This window comes from Cervus canadensis, chromosome 11, assembly GCF_019320065.1.
Source record: "Cervus canadensis isolate Bull #8, Minnesota chromosome 11, ASM1932006v1, whole genome shotgun sequence".
Taxonomy (NCBI): domain Eukaryota; kingdom Metazoa; phylum Chordata; class Mammalia; order Artiodactyla; family Cervidae; genus Cervus; species Cervus canadensis.
In genome coordinates this window covers 11,607,591-11,624,079 of record NC_057396.1, presented here as the reverse complement: position 1 = coordinate 11,624,079, position 16,489 = coordinate 11,607,591, and positions in this window count along the sequence as shown.

Below are 16,489 nucleotides of genomic sequence, written 5' to 3'. Positions count from 1 at the left end.
TCAAAAGATTAATTAGATTTCATACTGCCAATAAAATCACAACTACAACAGATGGGGAAAAATGGAAAAAAGAAAAGAAAAGAAAATCCAAAAGAATTTACAGAACAAGTGAAAACATGAGAATAATAAATATTTTTCCTGAGTCACTGCTGTCAGAGTCCTTCCCTGCTGGGAGTCAGTCCACCTCACCTCCGTAGGATGCCCTCAGACACTGTGCTGATCTCTGGACCTGCTGTGGGGGCAGCTCAGACTCTAATCTGCTCCTACTCCTGTGTGTTCTTGCCTCCAATGTCCATGGCTAATAGAACTCGTGCGTTTTCTTTTGTGGGAGCTCTGAATGTCCTTTTGTATATTCCATAGACAGAGTCTGCCTAGTTGATCTTGTGGATTTAATCTGCAGTTTGTACAGCTGATGGGAAGGTTTGGGGTCTTTTTCCTTAGCCACACTGCCCCTGGGTTTCATTATGGTTTTATTTCCACCTCTGCATGTGGGTCGTACACTGGGGTTTGCCCCTGAGGCAGCCCTGGAGGACTTGGGTTTGCCCCGTGAGGGCCAGGGGTGGAGGTGGTGCAGCTGCTTGGGTCGCAGGGCTTCTGGCAGCACCAGGCATTCAGGGGGGTTGGCGGCTGGGGCAGCAGGAAATACAGTGCTCTAGAAGGGTGTGGCAGCCACTGTTGGCCAGTGGGCTTCAGTATTCTAACCCCTTCCCTGACAGAGAAGCCTGGCAGGCCACAGTCTACAGGGTCACAAGGGTCAGACACTACTGAGGTGACCCCGCGTGCATAGACGCAAGACTTTTTTGCCTGTGGCAGCTCTGCCCCAGAGAGAGTTGAGCGTGAAGGTGGCCCAGCTGCTTGATTTGCGCCGACATTGGTGGCGCCAAGTGTGCAGGGACACGGACTGCCTCCGCTGTAGGTGTTACGGTCCTGTCAGAGTCTTTTTTCCAGCCTCTTGTAGCTGATGATCAGAAGGCCTCTTTGGCCGGTCTTTCTCCATGGCTTCGCCCATTTGGGCACCTAGAGGGCTCCCTTGCCTGGGGTCCTTCTCTGTTGTTCGGTGTATCAGGCACACAGAGAGCCCCCCAGGCTGGGGCGTCCTACTCTGTAGCTCAGTGTCAGGCATTTGATGGACCAGCCTCTCTACTGTTCAGCTACGATGCTGGTGTGTTGGGGGAGAGAGGCTATGGTGATGGCTCCACCCCCACGTGTGACTGACTCAGCAGTGTTGCCTTGCTTCCATGCCTGGCTTTCCTCCACAGGCATTTCCCACCACGACCTCCTCCCTCACATCCCCTTGATCCTTCTCTCCACAGTCAACAGCAGCCCTTGCCCTAGGATTGCTCCACAATCCCTCAACTCCAGCTCCCAGCCACTGTGCCTTCCAGGGGACCTGCATACCTGTCCGGGGTATGTATGACTGTGGCAAGGACTGTCTGATTCTCATTCCATTTAGGCTGCTGCAGATCAGATGTTTCACTCTCAGCCTTAAATGTTTCTCCTCTGACTCAGACAATTGCCGCGTTGTGGGGATTGGACCCTGCTTCTGTTCTCCACCGCAGAGGGCAAGTCCAGTTCTACTAACACTCCTGTTTTTCACCCTAGTTCCTTCATCCTACCGAGTTTTGTGTGGGTCTATATGTTCTTTTCTGCTGATCAGGTACTCCTGTCCACTCTCAGCTGGTGTTGGGCATGTACCTCTGTGTCTGAAGGTGCGTTCTTGATGTATCCGTGGAGAGAGATGTACTTCACATCCATCTACTCCTCAGCCATCTTGTTCACTCCTATTTTATTTTTAATTGGAGAATAAAAACAGATAGCCAGTGGGAATTGCTATATGCCACAGGGAACCCAAAGATGTGCTCTGTGACAATCTATCCATTTCTTAGTGAACGAGGCTTTGAATTTCTGCCATCTCTTTGTCACAACAAAGACCACACATTTAAATAGGTTAGCCATGATGCAGTGGCCAGATTTAGAGAAAATCCTTGCAAAGTTACACAGATAGATAGAAAGGATTTGAATTCTGCTACCTTTTCTGGGAACCAAATTGCAGCAAAGCAGTATTTATTTCTTTAGATAGATTTGTTTGTCTTCATGGAACTTGAATTCTATATCACATTGTAATTATTTTATGATGCAGCTAGTGTGCTATTGCATCAACTCAATTATATTTATTCAACAGATATTTATTAGGAGTTTGCAATCTCATTCAAGTTGTAGCAGTTGCATAGAGTAACAGCTTGAGAGGGAGCGTGGTGAGTGTGTAAGAAGGTTTCTGGATGTCAGCAAGTAGTCGATGTGGCACAAGGGGACAGTGCCAATGCCCTGGAGTTGGACAGACCCCCTGTTCAGAGCCAAACTCGAGGCTGTACCTGCATGAAACCTTGGAATATTGTTTAACTTCTCTTTGTATGGGTTTCCTTATGTATTTAATGGTGAGCTCCCTCGTCTACTTGTCAACAGCAGAGATGCTAAAATCAGACTGTGTACTTTTAACTTCAGGCATACGTCAGAGATATTGCAGGTTCACTTCAAGATGGCTGCAATAAAGTGAATATTGCAAAAAAGTGAGTTGCAGGAATGTTTTGGTTTCCCTGTGTATGTAAAAGTTATATTTATACTATATTCTTTTAAGTGTGCAATAGCATTATCTTGAAAAAGTACATATTTGCATGCTCAGTCAATCTGACTTTTGCAACCCCATGGACTGTAGCCTGGCTAAGAATACTGGAGTGGGTTTCCATTTCCTGCTCCAGGGAATCTTCCTGACCCAGGGATCAAAACCATATCACTTGTGTCTCCAGTATTAGCAGGCCAATTCTGTAACTGAGCCACCAGGCAAGTCCCTCTAATCCCCTCAAAAGTACATACCTTATTTTAAAAGTACTTTATTTAAAAAGAACCTCTTTGAATTGAAAAATACTTTATTGCTAAAGAATGCCAAAACAACTACAATAATAACATCAAAGATCACTTATCAGAAATCATCATCATAAATATAATAATGAAGATTTTTAAATATCAAGAGAATTACTAGACGGAGAAGGCACTGGTGACCCACTCCAGTCCTCTTGCCTGGAAAGTCCCATGGACAGAGGAGCCTGGTGGGCTACAGTCCATGGGGTCTCTAAGAGTCAGACACGACTGAGAGACTTCACTTTCACTTTTCACTTTCCTCCATTGGAGAAGGAAATGTCAACCCACTCTAGCGTTCTTCCCTGGAGGATCCCAGGGACCGAGGAGCCTGGTGGGCTGCCGTCTATGGGGGTCGCACAGAGTTGGACACGACTGAAGTAACTTAGCAGCAGCAGCAGCAGAATTACTAGAATATGACACAGAGATATGAGGTGAGCAAATGCTATCAGAAACATGGCACCAATAGACGTGATAAACAAAGGGTTGCACAAACCTTCAATTTGTATTAAAAAAAAAAAAAAACACACAGTATCTAGGAAACACTATAAAGTACAATAAAATGAGATATACCAGACTTGTGCAATATTAGTCAGGTGCCTTAACCATGCCAGGCTTCCAATTTGTCCACTAAAAATATGACTGAATGTTATCATATATTTTAAAAAGTCTTAGTATAATTTGTAGCCCACAGTAGGTGGTCAGTGAATGATAGGAGCCATCATCACCTTCATCAGATAGCTAATATGCCATTACTAAAAGTATTTAATCAGTGGCTAACTGTCTTCTTTTAGGGTGATATCTAGAATATCCATTAAGACAGTATTGGTTTGATTTAGATTACCTCTTTTGTGGTGCTGTGAATAATATTCCAATAGTAAAACTATGGTTACTGGGCAGAAGATATTTTTAGGCAAAAGCACCTTCACACCATGTGGGCAATTGCCACTGCTGTGTATACGTACATGAAGCTGACACCTGAGAATCCCAGTTAACTTTCTGTCCCCAAGATTAAACTATTTAAATAATTAATTTGACTTGTCCTGGGGATTTCCACGTGGCTTGCAAGATCTAGTTCTCTGACCGGGGATTGAACCTGGGCCACCACAGTGAAAATGTAGAGTCCTAACTACCGGACCATCAGGGAATTCTAAACAATTCTTGAAAAAAGATTTAAAAAAAAATTTTAGCTGCTCTCTTTTGAATCATTTCCAAATTCTATACATCTCCCTTGAATTAAGGGAGAAAATCCAGAAATGCACATTCAAGTGCAAAAAATCCAGAAATGCCACATGAATTCCTCATGTTATTGCTTCTCTTATTTATGAATCTCAAAGAATAAATTTCACTTTTCCCCACTAATAACAGAAGCACTCCTGAAACCTGTTTAGGTTGAGGTCAGCAATGTCTGTGACTCTCTTTGTAGCTCCATAATGGCAGCTGTTTCCCATCCTGAATTTTTGCACTTTGTTTTTCATTTCAAAATTCTCTTTCACACTAGTTCTAAGTTATGATTTTTATTTCTGACTCCTCCTGTTGCCAGGGTCATTTGGAAGTCTAATTTTATCTTCTCAGGGTGAATTACTGAACTTTCTCTTCCACACTGGTGGCCGTGTATCTGTGGATGTAGTGAAGAGCACTTTCTCCCCAAGATGAAGGATGGAAGAAAATGTTAAATAGCTTCAGATCTAGGATGATCTTCTGCATGAATTTCAGTTAAAAAATTCAGGGTCACCTGCCATAAAATTTACTTAAATCAATTAAAACAAACAAAATACTCTTATAAGCTATGTGAATGTGAAAGTGCAGTTGTTCAGTCATGTCTGAATTTTTGCAACCTCATGGACTATGAACTGTAGCCTGCCAGGCTCCTCTATTCATGGGATTCTCCAGGCAAGAATACTGGAGTGGGTTGCTATTCCCTTCTCCAGGCGATCTTCCCAACCTGGAGATCAAACCTGGATCTCCTGCATTGGAGGCAGATTCTTTACTGTCTGAGCCACGAGGGAAGCTATGAGGATTACTTAAATGTCTAGAATAAGGAAATTTATTCATACCAGTTTAGAATTGAACACTTTACTTTTGGACTGGTCTTTTGACAAGGAGTAAGCTTATTTAACTTATGTGCAGAGAACATCATGTGAAATGCCATGCTGGATGAAGCACAAGCTGGAATCAAGATTGCCAGGAGAAATATCAATAACCTCAGGTATGCAGATGACACCACCCTTATGGCAGAAAGTGAAGAAGAACTAAAGAGCCTCTTGATGAAAGTGAAAGAGGAGAATGAAAAAGCTGGCTTAAAACTGAACATTCATAAAACTAAGATCATGGCATCTAGTCCCATTACTTCATGTTCAATAGATGGGGAAACAATGGAGACAGTGGCAGACTCTATTTTCTTGGGCTCCAAAATCACTGCAGATGGTGACTGCAACCATGAAATGAAAAGACTCTTGCTCCTTGGAAGAAAAGCAACGACAATCCTGGACAGCATATTAAAATGCAGAATCATTAGCTGACCAAGGTCCGTATAGTCAAAGCTATAGTTTTTCCAGTAGTCATGTATTGATGTGAGAGTTGGAACATAAGAAGGCTGAGCACCAAAGATGTTTTTGAATTATGGTGTTGGAGAAGACTCCTGAGTGTCCCTTAGAGAGCAAGGAGATCAAAACAGTCAATCCTAAAGGGAATCAACCCTGAATATTCACTGGAAGGGCTGATGCTGAAGCTGAAGCTCCAATACTTTGCCCACCTGATGTGAAAAACGGACTCTGGAAATGACCCTGATGCTGGGAAAGACTGAAGGCAGAAAGAGAAGGGGATGGCAGAGGATGAGATGGTTGGATGACATCACTGACTCAATAGACATGAGTTAAAGCAGGCTCTGTGAGATGGTGAAGGATAGGGAAGCCTGGCATACTGCAGTCCATGAGATCGCAATGAGTCAGAAACAATTTAGTGACTGAACAACAACAAGGGTATTTTTAATGACATACTCTATCAGTTAAAGTACCTTCCTCAACCAGGAGCTTCTACCACCTGAAATACAGCAGAGACTAGAAAGTCAGCCTCAGAAATTCCTGAATAGATTGTTTTACAGTTCAACCCTCAAGTACTTTACTCTTGGGACTTGAAAAGAGTTGCAGTGACCCAAACTCAGGCTCAATTTCCTTTTACTTTTCACATACTCTGTTAAGCATATTTTCTTCATTCTGATGCTTTGATATCTGGGGCCTTGCTGGCTCCGGAGGACTTGCCCCACCTGGGTTTTGGCAGTTCCTACAGATAGTAAAACACTTGCCTGTGAGTGTGCTTTTCAGATGCAAACCAACCAGTGCAAAGCACACAGCTGCAGCCACCTTCTGCATGTAGCTCTCCCCATCCACCTGATCTAGGTCACCACGGGATTAGCTACTAGACACTAGGAGCAAGCTGCTGGCATTAGTCAGGTAGCCAGGCCTCAGCTGGCTTACCCTGTCTTGCTTGTTTCTTCTTGTGGAAGCCACAATAAATGCTCTTTCCCACAGTTTCTCCCTCTCCTCTTTTGACTGACCCATGTTGCCCTGCATGGGGTACCATGCCCTCTCTTCTTGGCAACCGTGAGTAATAAACTATCTTTCCAGTGATAATCATCTCCTGATCTGTTGCCCTTGCCACACCAAAGTAATAATAAAACCTATGAAAACACATATTAGGCTTTCTAGTTTCTTAAATTACAGCAAGTAATCACAAGTTGAAACTGGAGGAAGGTTACAGTCTCCTGTGTGTTGTTGCTGTTGGGTCACTCAGTCGTGTCTGACTCTTTGCAGCCCCGTGGACTGCAGCACGCCTGACTTCCCTGTCCTTTACCATCTCCCAGAGCTTGCTCAAACTCATGGCTATTGAGTCGGTGATACCATACAACTATCTCATCCTCTGCATCCCCTTCTCTTCCTGCCTTCAAGCTTTCCCAGCATCCGGGTCTTTTCTAATGAGTCAGCTCTTTGCATCAGGTGGCCAAAGTATTGGAGCTTCAGCTTCAGCATCAGTCTCTGTTGGTGGTACTATAAAATGCCACCTCTTATTTGTTTAATAAATGTCTTCTTGCCCAGTCATGTAAAGCAGGGGACAACCCCTGGGCCATGAACCTGTACCAGTCTGTGGCCCGTCAGGAACTGGGCCACACCGCAGGAGGTGAGCAGCGGGCAAGAGAGCGAAAATTCGTCTGTATTTAAAACTGCTCCCCATTGCTTGCATTACCACCTGAACTCAGGAAAACAAGTTCAAGGGCCCCACTGATGATGCATTATGGTGAACTGTGTCCATTATATATCACAACATAATAATAATAGAAATAAAGTACACAATAAGTGTAACGCATTTGAATCATCCCAAAACCAATCCCCCCACCTCAGCCATGGAAAAATTGTCTTCCACAAGACTGCTCCCTGGTGCCAAAAATTTTGCGGACTGCTGATGTAAAAGATGTATGCGTGCCGGCTGTCACTTCAGTTGTGTCCGACTCTTTACGACCACATGTACTGTAGCCTGCCAGGCCCCTTTGTCCATGGAATTCTCCAGTCAAGAATACTGGGGTCGGTTTCCATGCCCTCCTCCAGGGAATCTTCCCAACCCAGAGATTGAACCCACATCTCTTACATCTCCTGCATGTAAGAGGTGGTTGGGGTGGGGGGTCTTTACTTCTTGTACCACCTGGGAAGGCCCAAAGAATATATAAGCAGAACCAAACTTCAACTGAACTGAGAACAAAGTAAGATGTTCTTCTGCCTGGTTTATTTTATCTAATTTTTTTTTTTTTTTTTTTTTTGCACTTTTAACCCTTATATGTTGCCTCCAACCTCACATTTTGAACCTTTTGTGTATTCTGACCTTGGCTGAACAGAACCACATTCCCATCTTGGTGTCACTAAATGACAATAACGATGTCAACAACAATACAGTGGCAGTACAAAAAAATAATAAAAAAACACTATAAGATGAACTTTTTACTAAGTGCTTTATGTTTGTTATTTTGAACCTTTCAACAAACACTGAAATATTGGCTTTTTGTTAGCTCCTTGTTACAGGTGAATACACACATTTATGGAGGTCAAACAACTTCTGCCAAATCACAAAACCAGAAACTAACAGAACCTGGATTCAGATGTGCACTGTATGTCACGTCATTTTGTGCCATAAACTCAATGACTTTCCCCCATGGAGAATTCACTAATCCCTTATTCTCACTTTGAAACCACAGAGCTTATATTTCGTATTATACTTACAACAGTCACAATTGTCTTAGAGATAGGTGTATATGATTATCCGTTCAACTATATGCGAACTATATGGAAGTAGTCGCTATTCCTTATCTTTGTAGTCATCACAGCACTTAGCCCAGGGCATTGAGATTAAAGTGTACAATAAATATTTGTTGAATGTTTTGAATTGAGAATCAAATGCGTTAATGCCTGTTAAATCTGTTTGTAAGGTGCTACCCACATGAAAGATAATCTGATTATTTGAATCATATACTTTGTAGAGAAGAAAAAGGGATAGAGTGGTGGTATGGGGGGCCCATTCCAGAGGCTTTTAAGTCTTTTTTAAAGTAAAGTCATCAAAAGATGAATAGTGGAGTTTCAATTTAAAGTGGGATTTTGTTAGTCACCTCTGGTACTGACTTTACTATATTTACACTAAAAAATTTAAGAAGTTAAAGAAAAAAGATAAAATCCTCTAGCAACATGGAAAGTAAAGACTTACAGGAAAAAAACACAAAACTGCCCAAATCTGGGGAAAAGTTATTCTAAGAGGATAACCGTGCTTCTATAAGTTGGTTGGATTCAGTTCAATTACAAATAAGAGATTCACAGTGCCTGAAACATAAGGGCATTTATTGTTTAAGAAATAGCCTTAAGTTAGGTATTCTCTGCATGCTTCCATTGCCCAACATCAACATCAAGAAGTCAGGATCTTTCATTTATTCCTAGTGCTATCCTCAGTGTGTTGGTATTTTGTCCTCAGGCTTTCATCTCATTGTACCAGGATAGCTGCCACAGCTCCAGCTATTTCATCCCAAAACAACATTATCTCAAGCAGGAAGGAAGGGGAAAGGGACAGAAAAAAACAAAAAAACCAAAAAAAAACAACAAACTATTTCCTTACAGGCTTCTCTTTTATTATGAAAGGAAAACCTTCCCCTCCCCGCCAAGTCTTCAGTAGACTTTACATCATTACCTGGAACTGGGTCACATGATCACCCCCTTAGTTCAGTTCGGTTCAGCCCTTCAATCGTGTCCAACTCTTTGTGACCCCATGGACTGCAGCACGTCAGGTTTCCCTGTCCATCACCAACTCCCAGAGTTACTCAAACGCAAGTTCATCAAGTCGGTGATGCCATCCAACCACCTCATCCTCTGTTGCCCCTTTTGGTCCTGCCTTCAATCTTTCCCAGCATCAGGGTCTTTTCCAGTGAGTCAGTTCTTCGCAACAGGTGGCCAAAGTATTGCAGTTTCAGCTTCAGCATCAGTCCTTCCAATGAATATTCAGGACTCATTTCCTTTAGGATGACTGGTTGGATCTCCTTACAGTCCAAGGGACTCTCAAGAGTCTTCTCCAACACCACAGTTCAAAAGCATGAATTCTTTTGATCACCCTCTAGCTTACTCACTTTCAAAGGTAATACATTAGTGGTGACCAATAATTGGTCTAGGTATAAGCAGACTGTCACCCACATAAGCACCCAATCAAGGTTATTTCCACAAGGAAGAATGGGAAAGTGTCTATTGTACCAGCAACCAACATTGTCAGTCATAAAACTGAATTGAGAAAAAATTTTACCTCTTATGTGCTTTGCCTCATAGAACATAGAAGCCCTACCTATCTGGATGAGTGTTAGAAGATACTTATTTCTCACCTGGATATCTAGACAGAGATCCTGGATTAGTGCCCACCAGAAAACTAAGCAGTAATTCTTATATTCTCAAGTCTCTTCTTAAGATTGTTGGTTTTCTGATTGACCTGTACTTTTGAATTCCTAAGCACACTTTTCTACTTAAAAAAGACTATAGCTCTAAGAACATGAAGCATGAGGTAGGAGAAACTTACAGCGATCTCTTATATTCTTGCAAGTACAGTGTCCATAGATAAAAGATCAGATTTGGGAATATGAATTGATTGGAAATAGAACATTCTGGAGATTATAACTTTTCATGAGCTGTATTGCTTCAGAGTATTAGAGCATCAGACTGTGGGGATTATCTGAAATTCTTCTTTCTGTTTATTAAAACAGACACTATGGATGAAGGCATGTTCCATCCTGGAAATTGAATGCATTTGGGACGTATAATATGTCCAGTATTAATATTTGAGAACGTAGTTTAAACAAAGAAAACATAAATTAATAGTGAACCAATGCAGTGGCATCTACATATCTTTTCTATAGTTAATGATTTCTTCTTACTCGAGTAAGACAAGAGAAAAAGAAATAACTTGCAGGGCTTACATGTAAATATCACAAAGTGAAGGCAAAATCACCCTGAAATTTGAAGTATATATATATATTTTTTTTTTCTTTTTTTTTGGTAAAGTATATTTTTTAAATGATCTACTTCAGGTAGAAAATTAATAATTTAAAAATGCTTGCTCTCCAGTATATAGTATTTGACATATAGTAGTCACAAGATGAGAACAGTTGAGGCAATAAAATGAGATATAAATAAAAATGGATGATCTGAGGAAGCCTTGCAAGGAAACGTTTTAATATCATTTCTGTGGGCAAAACTTGGCCCTCCTGGGTTTTGCTTCCTCACATTTCCTAACATTAGGAAGCATATTTCTTGTGCTATACCTGTTGCTACAAAGTTTAGATGACATTTCTTCACTTGTTTGATCATAACACTGTTATAAACAACATTTGTTTAAGCAGCTAAATTTTTAAAAATGGGATACTTTTAGAGGAGAATTTAAGTAAAAATCAACAGTAAATAGATGTAAATTTATGCTTACTTTCATAAAATATCTAGAGGCATTAAAAAAATCTCATAAAATTTTTAGTGGCTTAAAATGAATAAGTTTTATTTCTTACTCATGGCACGGTTTCCATCTTGGAAGAGGGGGCTCTTCTGTGTATAATCTGCATTCCAGGTTCTAGGCTGTCAGAGCAGTCATTATTTGGATCACTGCCAGTCATCATGGAAGAGGAAAAAAATGACCTATGCATGGTCATGCCCTTGGCTGTTAAAAATTCTGGATCATAAGTGATTTGTGTTACTTTTATTCACAACTCAATTTCCAGATCAAATAAACTCAACCATCCAGAAAGAAGCCAAGAAGGAGTAAAATCCTACTTTGATTGGAAGAGGTGGGGCTGGAAATTATAGTGACCATCACTGAAAACAATCACATTCTACCTATCTGGTCACAAATATTTAGCTTATTCTTTCCTACAGGTAACATATACTATCTTTCGCCCATGGGAGAAAATTAAAAAAAAATTAATTCAGAGCTCCACTCCTGCTGCTTGGAATGGAGCCTGGTCCCTGCAGAGCTGGAATTCCTGGTTCAGTGTCTCTTTCTCTGCAGTTCCTGAGCTACCCTATGGGAGGACCCTGTCCACCATGGGCACTTGCCAGGTCATCTATAGGCATGGTGCTCCTAATGTAACCTTCTCGCGGAGTCTCTTAATAGCGTGTGGACTCCTATAAGGCTAGTTAGCATCACAACTTTGGTTGAATTGGGTCTGAGATTTGCAACCACTTTGGCTTCCAGACAATGCCTGAGTGAGTGGACATAGATGGCACATGGGTCTCCTCAGTGCCGGAGACTGCCGGCAAACGAACTGGTCAAGAACGCAATTACCAGAGTACCTAGGAAAAAGAATACTCAGAAAGAGAAAGATGGGGTTGAGAGGGACGGAGTCTGCTTGCGTCTGACTCCGCCAACTTTATTGAAGAATACCACGCCTATATATACACTATCAGGAGTTACTAAGAATAGATCGAGGGTTTGCATACGTGCAGAGCTACAGATGTTTTAAATTCCCACACTTAAGATCAGTAAAGCATTAATTACCCTAGCGCCCAACATGATTAAGATCATTAGAACATTAGATAGCAAACAGGCTTCATCAATAGAACATTAGATGAAAACAGGTTTCATCAATAGAACATTAGATGGAAAACAGGTTTCAGGCATGATGAGCTTATCAGCACCAGAAAAACAGGCAAAAAGGTCACCCGTGTGTTTTTTCCCTGAAGGAGACAAATGCCAGTCTATACTTTAACAAGAAGGGGTGGCAGGACAAAGAGAGACCCCCTGATCTCTCTTAGGGCCGTAAGGGGCCTGTACATCCAGGCCGGCTCCCTGCACTCAGGACATACTGGAACTTCAGCTTCTGGACAGCATCGAGCCTTGTCTGTGTAGACAGGGGTCCAGTATCTTCAGGACCTGCTGGGAGGCACCACTGTGGGAGTGAAAGGTGAAGGAGAAGTGAGGAGAAGTGTCCTATATATGACTGACTGCTGAGGGGATCCATTTTCAGATGAGCCCCCAGAGGAAAGGCTTGATGTGGAAAGTTGTGGATTTTAGGTAGCTTTGTGCGTGGTGTAGACAGTTCCAAGTGTCTTTCTTTGGTGGGTGGTTTCTCATTTCCTTGGTATCATTTATTGAGGGTCCTTTCCCTGGTATATGTCCGGGGCAGCTTGTCATAAATTAGCTGATCACACAGATGTGGATTTATTTCTGCATTTTCTGGTCTATTTGTCTTGTGCATGTGCCTGCTTTTGTACCAATTCTATATCTTTTTGGTTCCTGTAACTTAGATATGTAGTCAGAGAGTGAGTTGACTCAAGCTGTGCTCTCCTTTTTTAGGGTTGCTTTGGCTTTTTGAGGTCCTTTTTGGTTCCACATAAATGATAGGGTTCTTTGTTCTGTTTCTCTGAAAAATGCCACTTTAATTGTGTTAGAGATTGGAATGTATACACTTCTTAGGCTGGCTGGACGTTTAACAATATGCTTCCAATGCATGATCACAAAATATTTTTTCTATTTACAGTTTTCTTCTTCAGCTTCTTTATTCGTGTCTTGCAGTTTTCATTGTGCATGTCATTGGTTCAATTTATACCTAGGTATAGGGAGAGAGAAAATTAGCCAAGATGGGTGTTCAGGCTCTCTGGCCCCACGTTTTGTAAATAATGTCTACCTAACAGCTGAGATCATTTATAGCACTTCACAGGCACATCATGAGGTACTTGCTCGGTCACGGGCTACTTTGTGTGGTACACCCGTGTGAGCTCCACCTAAGACAAGTGCCAGCCGGGAGAGAATACTGTGATGACCACTGTGCCAGCCGGGAGAGGAGTTGTGTTATGTCAGGTTATGCTGTGGCTGCAGCGTCAACCAGGAGAGGATGAATGTGTCTGCAGTTCCTGTGGCTCCTTGGGTCTCCTTCCAGCCTCTTGGCTCATCCCCTGCCTACGCTGAGTTCAGCAAACAGTGAGGACAGTGAGATACAGTGAGAAAACTGGTGCCAGGAACAGGATGAAGAGCAATACAACTGGCATAGTTGGCGGATACCCAGCGGGTAGAGGAGCGTGAGGCTCCGCTGGATGGGGGAAGCCAGTGACCACTACGTGGCATGTGGTACCATGTTGCCATGATCCTCTTGGCGTGGGCTCTGGTGGAAGACCCAGAAGCGGTGGACGGGTCATCGGATAGCCTTGAAAAGGCGTTACAAGCGGTGAGTTCCCGTTTGCCAAACAAGGCGGTATGGACTGCCGCTGGCACCACGGGGTGGGTTCTCCTGACTGCTCTGAAGATTAATCTGGATAGTGCTCTCCATGATGCCGCAGTGGAGCACAACATGCAGAGAGGCTCGGAAGAACTAGAGCAATGGATATTGGCATTAGAGCAAGAACCCCGTGGCCCTGAAGAACCCAGCATCTCTGACAGTGTAGTGGTAAGTGGCGGTGATGATGAATATTGTGAGACTAAGGATGTTGGTGATGCACGTTGTGAGGCTGCGGGTCCCCGCTTGACAGCGAGGCCTGTTGTGCAGCAGAGAGTGAAGCGTGATCAGCCTGTGGCCTGGGGGGCATCCTCAAGGGGCCCCCGATGTGACTGAGTTCACGGCGTATTGAACATATACTCAGGTGGAGCCGGTTGACTTGGGTAAGCAGTTTTGGCAAACCTAAGGGGGACCCTTGGCAGCTTGGCTTTTGCAACTCTGGAACACAGGGTTGGGCCTGGCACCTGTGGTGGGGGTTTGCGGGTCCTTACTGAGAGAAACAGAGGGATGTGAGATGCCATTCTGAACGTGTGAGGACCCCAAAGGGGGCCTGAGCCGGTAAGGGCCCATCCGGGTTATGTGGCTGCAGATGTGGGCTGATTGTGTACACTGATGAGGTGTACTATAAAGGCTGTGTCCTGTGATGGAGATTTAGGTTGTGTCTGTAGATTGAGTGGAACAGTGAACTGTGAAGGCTGTGTCCTGTGATGTGCTACTAACCTCTGATTCTCTCGCAGATTTATAACACTGTGAAAGCATTTGCAATCTTGTGGGTGTGCTGTGAATGCGACAAAAATCCCCTCTTTGAAGGGGTGGCCCCATGCCTATGGGGGGTTTTGCAAGTCCTTAATAAAAATACTTGCAGGAGTGGAGTTGCCCCAGTGGACGCTTTCCTACAGTCTCACAAGGGCAGACAGCGGGCTGGATTTGGCCATGGAAGATAAAGGCACTCCACATGCAGTGGGTGGCTCTTCTAGCCCCATGAGGGCAAGGACAGCAACATGAGTTCCAGGTGATACCTGGTGTTGGGTATTTGCTATGTATTGGGGATGTAACTGTTTGTGTTTGTAACTACTGCTATTGCAAGATGCAAATCCAAGGGTCATTGTTACTTGCCAAGGGAATATTGCAGAAGATGGACTGCACGTAGAACATGAGCTGAGAGACCTTGAAGGGGCAGAGCATGGGGAGAGAGAAAATTTGCCAAGATGGGGTGTTCAGGCTCTCTTGGCCCACGTTTTGTAGATAATGACAACGTAGCAGCTGAGATCATTTATATCACTGCACAGGCACATCACGAGGTACTCGCTTTGTCACGGGCTACTTTGTGTGGTACATCTGTGTGAGCATCACCTAAGAAAAGTGGCAGCCAGGAGAGAATATTGTGATGACCTCTGTGCCAGCCAGGAGAAAGGTGGTGTTAGGTTAGGTTATGCTATGGCTGCCGCTGTGGCTGCAGCGTCAACCAGGAGCGAATAAACGCGTCTGCAGCTCCTGTGGCTCCTTGAATCTCCTTCCAGCCTCTTAGCTCGTGCCCTGCCTACCCTGGGTTCAGTGAACAGTGAGGACAGTGAGATACAGTGAGACAACTGGTGACACGAACAAGATGAAGAGCAATGCACTAGGTATTTTATTCTTTTTGATGCAATTGTAAATGGAATTGCTTCCTAAATTTTCCTTTCTGATGCTTCTACTTCTTTATTAGTGTATAGCAACTCAACTGCTTTCCGTGTATTGCTTTTGCATTATGCAGCTTTACTAAATTCATGTATTACTTGTACTGTTTGGTGGTTTGATGTGGAAAATTGTAATTCAAAAATCCCATTGCTTCTACCATATCTCAAGTCATTCACAGCACAGATGACATAGTGACTACTAATACAATCTTCCCGTATTGCCTCTTAATAATATATGGATTCCTACAAGAGCGATCGGCTTAACCATTTTGAGTAAACTGATTCTGAGTAGGGCTTGGCCCCTGTAATGAAGCTTGACGTCTTATTTTACTTTTCTGGCATGGTACTGACATGTTTGTTTTGAAAAGTTATTTACTTTCTAAACATACAGAAAACTTGCAGTAGCAGTAAATGTACTCTTATCTGTAAGTTCAGCGTCCTCAATCCTCATTGATTTATGACACATGCCAATTTAAAGGACAGCTTCCATTATGTTTTACCCTCAAAAGGAACACTCTCCCAGAGAACACCCATTTAACCCACAAATGAGAAATCATTGTGATTTTCACATTCTATAATAAATTCCACCAGCCCACTTCCACTTTCACCAACCTGCCCCAGAGCATGAAAATATCTTTTTCCATTCTCATCCAGTTTTGTTTTTCTTGAAGTGTTCTTGAGACTTTCCCTCATTTTCACAACCTTGATGGAATTAAAACACATAAGATGAGTATGTTCTGGGTGAACTTTCCTGTATGACTTCTTTCACGTAGGATGTTTTCAACATTCATGTATAGCATGTGTCAGTACTTCATTCATGTTTTCCACGATGAGTAAATCTATTGTGCATGCTTGTGTGCTCAGTTCTGTCCAACTCTTTGCCACCCTATCAACTGTAGTCCACCAGGCTCCTCTGTTCATGGGATTGTCCAGACAAGAATACTGGAGTGGGATGCCATTTCCTTTTCCAGGAGATCTTCCTGACCCAGGGATTGAACCTGAGTCTCCTGTGTCTCCTGCATTGGCAGGTGGATTCTTTACCACTAGCGCCAGCTGGGAAGCCATTTAAAGTGCATAGTTCTGTGACATTAACCACATTTACATTATTGCACAAATGTCTTTACCATCCATC